The sequence below is a fragment of the Chelon labrosus genome (assembly GCF_963514085.1).
Source record: "Chelon labrosus genome assembly, chromosome: 5".
Classification (NCBI taxonomy): domain Eukaryota; kingdom Metazoa; phylum Chordata; class Actinopteri; order Mugiliformes; family Mugilidae; genus Chelon; species Chelon labrosus.
In genome coordinates, this window is record NC_140341.1 from 10,836,616 (window position 1) to 10,845,866 (window position 9,251).

Consider the following 9,251-nt stretch of genomic DNA (forward strand, 5'->3'; position numbering starts at 1 on the left):
GGGGACTATACATACATACATGCACGCACAAACATACGCACACTGGCCTCTTGAAGAACGCTGCAAAGAGGAGGGGGGGGGAGGCAACCCCGGTGTGAAACATCAGTCAACAAGTGTGCACCCGGGGTCAAAGTTCAACACACTTCTATTTTTTCACCTGCTTCCTACGGCTTGCAGGAAACTTTTGAAGCGGCGGCGGGCTGGTATGGCTTTGCTTTAGGGGCCGCTTAGTTTGTTTACACATACAGTACAATACACCAGTTGACGCTTTGATGCTTGGAAGATGTTACTGATACTCGCATCGGAGGAGGAGGAGGAGGAGTGGTGGGGGAGCCGGCACGGCACACACGACCATCAGCGTCCTCTGTACGCGACCTCCTAAACAACTAACGCCACATGATGAAACTTCCTCGTTGCCGGCGTCTGTTTTTATTTTCGCCGCTTTGATGTAAAGACTCTACAAATGGCCTGTATACACACGGCACACACTCCCAAGTATAGTTTACATGGAACCAGTTTCAACGAGACTCGTGTAAAGGTCAGTATGGTGAAAAGGCTTCATGCTATGGAGTGAATGCAGACAGAATGAGATCAAAAAGCGCTCGGGTTGGCGCCGTTCAAGATTGAAAGCTTTCCCCTAATATTATTTTCCGTCACGCGGTGAAACACGCGGCGCCGCCGATGTACGATTGGCCACGAAAACCATTCGTGTGCTTATGGATCCTTCTCTTTACTTTCCGCGCGAGCCTTTCATTCGGTGCCTGCAGCTGACTGTCTAGCTGCACAGCTGTGCTGGCACACCAGTGGGGGGGCCCCACTTTTATCATAATCATTCTTTGAATACCTTTCATTATCATAAAATATGTGAGTATTAAAGGGATGGATTCACCGGCCCCGCCAACATCTTCATTATCCATTCTGACTGACAAAAACCGGCTGTCCTAGGGAGTGACATTAATAAAAGATGGGATACTACAGCCCCTATGAAGTCCTCTCCTTGTTCTCTGGATTTTTTTTTTTTCCACCGTGCACCTTTTACCTGCTTGGATGCTCCGTCACAATGATATAATGAAATCAGCTCCCAGGTGGGGTTCTTTTATTGTGTGCTATTAATCACACTGATGACTTTTGATCATTATAATCAATGGATTAGGGAGCGTCGTGTCTGATTGTTCGCAGCCAAAACCACTCGAAAATCTGTAATGCTGAATCCGACGGGGCATTTTGTTATGATTGCCACGAAGAAGAAGAAAAAAAAAAAACATTGTCATCCTTTTGTTGCGGCAGCATATTCAACAGAAAAACAAGAAGCAGGGGAGCACTAATTTGAACCCACTGAGGGTGTTTTGGAACAGCAGGTGTGCTATTTTGCATCTGATAAGCACCAACAGCAACCTCCTCCCCCCTCTGCACCCCCCTCAACAAAATAAAGACACACAAGGCTTCTCAAAACCACTGCATGGAAATGCCCTGAGATATTAAATAAAGCAGGAGAACGGAACACGTGCGATGGTCATCCTGAAATTGAGCGAGTGCAAGATGGGCATTTTAATTGCAGTATCTTATAGATGTGTGCAACATTAGTCGTGTCGTTGCGTATCGTGGTGTGCAGGGAAAGTGATCCTGGCAGCTTGAAGAAGTGCACACATGCACGCACAAACACAGTGTAGACGTAAGAGTGGCTTTGACAGAGTTCTCATCAATGTGACAGGATGTGATCAAGGGCAGTCCTGTGATGTGTCCGCTGGGCCTCCGTAGGGCCCTCACTGTCCTTCCCTCTCGCCCCCCTTCCCCCTCCCACAAACCACAACAATCCTAATGGGCTCTGATGGGCACCTCCATCTTGCCCGTCTAATTGATGTAAATACTGCGCATTTGAACCCGCGCTCCTTCCCACCATCCCAGCCCGGCCCCTCCCTCTGTTTCTTATAACAGTAAGGGTCAGGGGTCAGGCTGACTGAGTGATCATTAGAATGGCAGTCCTTATTAGAGGAGCAGCTTGTCTGACACCCCGTCCGCATCCCAGAGAGAGGACCCACCCTGTCCGCTTCATCTAGATCATATTACATGACACGACCTCAGAACAGATACTACCAGCGCACTACAACACTGTAGGCCACTAGGGCACGGTGGCATTTTGCAGAGGGGTCCCCTCGCCTGTCACAGCGCCTCCCTGACGCCGCTCTGTCCGTCTGGCTCGGATGCGCTCTGTCATTTTAAGGAGGGCCACTGTCAGCGGGTATTGGGACCGTCTCGTCTACATGCCCTGGCATTTCCAGCGGTGCTCTCGCTAACCGAGCATTCGAGTCGCCCTCTCTCGAGAGTCTCGCGATGTCGCGGCCAATGATTAATAGTTAGAGATGGGCTATAGAGTGTCCAGCGTGGCCAGATGCTAGTCAGGGCTTTGTTGAACTGATATAATGGACATAGTCTGCCAATTTGGCTCCCTTACAAAGCCTGGAAGTTCCCCAAGATTGATTCTGTTTCTATGTAGTGGTGCCCTGGGGGCTTGAATTTTGAGGATGCACTCTGGTGAAAAATGTTGTGGTGTATTATCTTCAGCTGAGGAAAGCACCGCGAACGGTCATGGGTGTAACAGAACGGTCAATACGCTCGCTGACATTTGCATGCAACAGTGAAAACTTAAGCCGGTGTAGGATCATTTTATCATTTCTTAAGTCAAAGAAGGCCTCTCTGGCTGCGGATGAAAAGAGGAGGAGGTGGAGGGGGGGGAGCTGGGATAATTTGCAGCAGGAGCCCTATGAGGCTGTTTTGCAAAACAAAACGAAGCAGCTAGACCCTTATTGAAAAATATAGTGCAGTGAGACGGAAATTTATTAACTGGCACCAGTTAATGTGTGCATTATTCATTTCTGGTGAGCATGAAAAATGATCTAAAGAGGTTTGAAATTGCAGCCGCGCAGGCTGACTGCACAGTGGCTGGGCTCGCTGGTTCGTTTCATCCTCTTGCAGGGGCGTTTGGGCGGAGAGGAGGAGAGGACTGGAGGGACAGAGGGATGGAGGACGGAGGGGAGGAGTGCGGGCCCCTTTCTGGACAGTAGGGCTTTCCAGTAACAGCTGTGCTTCTCTCACGAGGGGGCGGCAGCAGCACCGGGAGAGAGGCTGCTTGGGACAGATGGACCAGCACCACCTCCTCTCTAACCTCCCACCACCACTCCTCTTATTAAAAAATCTCCAGCACTAGTGCATGTGTGCTCGCGTTGTACGGGGCGGCGTCAAAGTATTCGATTTTGTATCTTTACGTAGGACTTTTATTTCACTTTAGGAGAGGCTTTGTTAGTTTTTCCTTTCTCGGTGCTTATTTTCCTCTCGCTCCGGTCTCTCTCTCATCCCGCCGTTCTCTCTTGACTTTCTTCTTCTCGTTTCTCCGCCACTGCTACAGTAGGTGGTGGTGGGCAGGAGTTGGTGCCAGTGGCATATGGCTTTCCACTGTGCTAAACATTCATACAAAAGACAGGCCCATCAGTCATGGCTGTGGCCGGATGAGGGGAGAGAGCAGGCCTCTGATGAATGGTGTTTAGGACTTACCTGCTGTTAAAACATTACCTCCCAAACACCACCTCCCCAAAGCTCACTGAACATTAGGATCTGTATAATATTATAAAATACCACCCTCGTGAGCACACATCATGTACGCCAGGTTATAGCAAATAATAAATATGCTTCCTAAACCCCTCGCACCGAACCCCAGGTCAGGCCTTCATAGACCAATTAATGCAGAGCATCTGCTGTATAGAGGCAGCGCGGTAAAGAACTTTTGAGCCATTTTAGCCGGTTTAATAAGGAGGAGAGCTGCTTCCTGCTTGCTCCAATAGCTCCTCATTGCTAGAGCGAGCGTGGAATGGGTCTCCTCGATTAGACCAAATTAATCCATTCTTCAGGGATTCTTTTTCTGGTTCTATGGCGAAACCAGCGCGCCTTTGTTCTTCCTCGAGCCCCGGTGTTTTTTCTGCCAAATTTAACAGAAGGCTCGGAGGGTAACAGGGGTCCAACCCAGTATCACCTTCTGGAGCAGAGCAACTAGCAGAGAAAGACAATCAGCCTGAACCCTGCTGTCTCCAGCACAAAGTGAAAAGACTCTAATTGGGCTTTTTTACGCTGCATTTTCCTGCAGGATTGCTGGATCATGAAAAAGCAATTAAACCTCAGAGCCGCAATTCATTCATTCTCATTTTTTTTACCCTTTCATTGGAAAGAGGCAAATTTGAAATCATTTATGTGAATCAAGACTTATGGTGTTATTTCTTTTTGTTTTGACGTTAATGTGCGAGAGGGAGTGAGACAAGCCATTAGATTAAAGGATCTCATCACATATTTAGATAAAGAGAAGTATGGTTAATTCACAAGAAAAGGAAGGTTCTTCAGTTACAGTCCTTGTTTACTCTCTTTAATATTTAAGGTGCAGCTTATTCACATTAAACGTCCTTAAATCTTTTTTTAAATTCTGTTAGAAATTCAGACAGGACTGTAGTTCTCAACATCACACCTAGAGGCAGTGCTGCCCACAAAACCTTGACCTCAGGACCGCAGTCAAGAAAAAAAAAAAAAAAAGTCCCAGAACATCCAGCATGTAAAATCTTCATCAAATATCCTTCATGTTTTTTTTGTTGTTTTTTTTTTGCTGCTGAAGGGGATAAATGCGCCTGTCACTGAGCAAGTTAGGAATGAAAGATAAATACATCAAAGCGTGCCTCACATTTACATTTTTAATTTAAGGGGAGCGCAACCTCTTTGAATAAACAGCATTTAGTTTTCATTTTTCTGGCAGTCATGGTGTTTGAGTGAAGGAGCCATCACTGAGGTTTTTAGACTTGACACAAACGTGCAGTACGCCTCATGAAGAGCACAGATTTGTCCATGTTAAAAATATATAAATGTTTTTGCCCATTTGGCTGCATGTCACTTATAATTTCCTTCCATAATAATTGAGAATCTTTTTTATTTTTTTTAAAAAAAAAACACATCATCTGAGTTAATATTTTACAGACTCTTTTAATTCAGGGGAGACCTAGCTGAAGTTTTGCTTGCAGTGTTGTAATTAATTAGATAAATCCAGAGTGCTTCTTCATCAAGGAGAAGAATCCAAAATGCTTTTAATGGGGGGCGTCTAGTATTTTGCTTGGAATCTGTTGAAACAAATAAATAAAATAAACAAAATTATAAAAATAAATGTGTTCATCTCAAATATTAATACTCATTAAAAAGAATATGTAGTGCAGAATTATGTTGATAATTAAAAATATACACATTTAGCAAAAAATACTAAAAAATAATACTATTTTAATAAATAAATAAAGTTTAAATATATTTAAAAATTCAAATTAATGTGCTTTTATGTCAAAGCATTTACATTAAAAAGTATTCATATTAATATAAATAATTGTAATTATTATTCCACTTCACTAACATACAGTTTTTTTCACAAATTAATTTCTAAGGCATTTCTCTCTGTTGATTTTAAAACCCCCTCAGTAATCACTCATAATGAGGCACACGGTGACCATCAGCCACTCGCCTTATTTCCAGCCCAAGCATTGTTAACCAAGCGCTTAACTATCTCATAACTCCGAATGTTCCAGTCTGCAGAGTCCATACATTGTAAATTAGGTCTGTTAATGTACTCCGCTCCGCTCGCAGACACAGAGAGGAACAGTGGTGGGTGTAACTGCGCACACGAACGCAGGCACGCTCGCAGGGGCTGTTCTGTGCTGTGCTGTGGGGCTGGCCTCGCATGCACTTTGGTTTTCCCACCATGCAAAAAGTGATCAACTATCACACCCCAGACGGTGAGATGTCAACATGAAATACCTTCATTTGCATCAGCTTTAAAAAAGTGCCTGACTTCTTGTTATGCCAGCGTCCCACCAGTGTCTCCATAAAATTCACTTTAGCCGCAGGGGTCCTGAGACCTTGCTAAATACTGCCCCAATACTGCTGTCAACAGTCCGTCAATCACATGACAAATCCTTCTGATTAAACAGAGCTTCACTGGCTGCTTCACAATGGACTGGAATCTGCTGAATTAAGCCTGAGCATGTCTGTAGCTGCACAATTATGTCATTGTGTTAAGACGTTTCTGCGCGGTGGGCCCATTTTAGCATCCGGAATTTAAAAAAAAAAATCAAACTTTAAATATTTGTTAAAATGTGCATGTGTCAGTTTGTAATTTTATTATTTTATTTTTGGCTTCTTAAATTTTGTTCTTGCAAAAGTAATGTTTCACACGACACACATAAACCTGAGAGCAAACACATACATACGTTTTATGTTTTCATTTTTAATAAAGAAGCTGACATGTTTACAACTTCTTGGTGTGTTTTCTACTGTTTCATTTAATAAGTGACAAAAAAAAAAAAGAGACGCTGAATTATTGTTGAAGGAAGCAATGAGTGGACTCATCATGCAAATCAAGCTACCGGGCTAAGAGCATCTAAGCAGCCTGCAAAAGCCTCAGACAGACAGCTGAATAAAAGGCTGCTCAAAAGACAGGCTGTGGCAAGATAAGAGACAACATCTAATCTGACTCGGATAGCTGATACAGCCCAGCCACGTCTAAATCCTGGAGGTTTGGGCTGAAGAGGAAGGATTTAACTTAAACCCCTTTCAACGTGCTAAATGTGTTTTTGTAATTAAACCCATACAATTAACACTGACAAGCGCGGGTCAAAAAGAGCACAGCCCCTCTGTTCAAACGAACCTCGGCAAGTGAAAAGGGACGGAGAGGGAGCGAGGACAAGGGAGATGAAGAGGGAAAGATAGAGGGAGAGGGAGCACACGCTGCCGCACCACACAAAGTTACAAAAGCTGCTTCGAAAGCAGCGAATGAACGAAGGCCGAGGTGGGGAGAAGAGTGAGAGAGGGACTTCACTGAAGCGGTATGGATTTCAGCATTCGGGCTATATGGTGCTCTGCAAGTTAACCTCCAGACCACAGTGTTTACTCTGAGACTGTGTTCCAGATCTGGGGGGATATCCAGTTCCCTCACATCAAAGACGCAGAGCTGTTGGAACAAAGCTTTTAGCTGCTCCTTAAAGCCCGACATTAAGCGAATTGGAGCAGCTGTGGCAATGTGTGACAATATTTTTACTGTAAACACAGCTCCACATGGCTTCGGGGTAATGGATTACCAACAGCAGGATTACTGTAGTTTTAATACAGAAAACTATTTGCATTGGGACAAAAACAACAAAAAATAAATAAGAATTCAAATGCACGACTTGAGAAAGAAAAACGGGCCAATGCACGGTGACATTTAGACTGAAACAAATGCAAGCCCCTTTTTTAAAAAAAGGGAATAAAATCTAATTAATAATAAATTAATGATTGTGAATATAGAAAGGCATGCAGCTGTTCAATAATTCAGGATGTTAAAATTAATGACTGATTACAGGTTCGAGCAGATATGAAGCAGTCTTGCTTCCATATAAACCACTTTTCCACCCATGAGGTAATTTTTCTTTACTGCTTTAATGAAAAATGACCGCCACTTACACTTATTAGAATATTGCAAAAGAGTTTATAAATTAAATACCTTGGTCAAGTGCATTCCAAATTTAATTTTAAAACCAATTTGCTTTGATTTGTTCAGCCTATTTCCATGTCTTTTGTAATTTAATTTAAGTTTTAAAACCTTGGTGCTGCAAGACAACACTGGATCGCGTATTAATAGACATGTAAATGCTTGCATGTTTATTAATAAGCAATAAAAAAAATATTGTTTTTTTTTTTTCTTGTCAGCGATTGTTTAAATCAATCAAAAAAAAAAAAATGTCGGATTAGATTTTAAATTATCCTTTTATGCAGTTTCTTCTTTCGGGCATTTTTCCACGTGTAGCACACAATAAAAGCGAAATTCTAAGTGAAGCTGACAACAGCTTCTTAGGCAGAACGCAGTTAAAAACTCTGCCCAACCAGCCATGAAATCACAGAGGATCTCATTCAGGGGCGACTATGATGGTCACTCATTATTAGCCGTTCAAAACGCTGCCACTCCTGCTCGCTGCCAGCGCCACAATAAGGCATTTAGCGAGGAGTGAAAGGAGGCCCAGCATTTTACTAAAAGTAAATGAAACGTAACCTTTCTTCAGTCTCTGTGTTGCCCAGTCTGCCCTTACATTTTAATTTCCAAATGTTTCTAAGCAGTCATCCTCTTTTGGACAAATGCTGTGGCGCGATGCATGTCTGTTCAGTCAAGAAGTAGAAATATTATTAATTTTGCAGACTCAACACTTGGCAAAATCCTATTGTGTTAAAATGAGTATATTTTCTTCTATTTTTAAATCACTGAGAACAGAATTTTTCACTGTTTGCGTGGAGGGGGGGTCACGAGGGAGCGCATCTCCTCCCTGAACAAACAGCCAGAAGAGGGGCTCCACTGCAATGATCTTAGTGGGTTCTTAGCGTGTGACCTGTGTCACGGGCATCTCGGCCTGATGGACACAGCTGTCTTGCCGCAGGCAAAAAACGGAGCAAGGAGGGATAGTGGGAAAAAAGAGAGAAAAAAAAAAAAGAGAAACAGGAAGGGCAATAGATTGTGTGTGTGTTTGAGTGCGTTTGAGCGTGTGTGTGTATTTGGCGCAATGTTGATTGTCCTCTGGCACTTTCTGGGGCATGTGCCCACTCAGCGTGGCATCCCGCTTATTCAGCACCCCACGCCGACCCCACCAAAAACTCCCCACAATGGACAGCAAAGCAGCACAAGTCATGTCACACAAACGCTTTTGACACAGACGGAAACCGTGTCTCTCTTGTGGCTGACCATCGCGCCACGTAGAGACACACTCGAAACGAAAACACGCCACAGGTAACACAGAGAAACACCACACACAGGTACAAGGCCTGGACACCGCATGGCAACGTGATGAAACGTAGCTGGTGAAGGTACCGGACGCCATAAAGGAAGGCACACAGCTAATCCCATGAGACATCTTTGTACTGAACAATAGAGTGAACACAAATACCACAGAACTTGGCTGAGAAAGTCTGGGAAACACAGCAATGATCCTCAGTATAGAGTAGGATTCTCAACAGAGATTAATACTTGGCCAGATTTCAGTTGGGACCAGGAAAAATGTTGACTTTCCTGATTTTTACAGCGTAGAACAACTGAAAATACAATACTTTCGTAATGGAAGAGAGGGGATTAAACACAACTGACAAAACAGTGATTTGTAATATTGATTAATTATTCTGATATGGACATATATGGGAAATCACATGTAAAATAATAA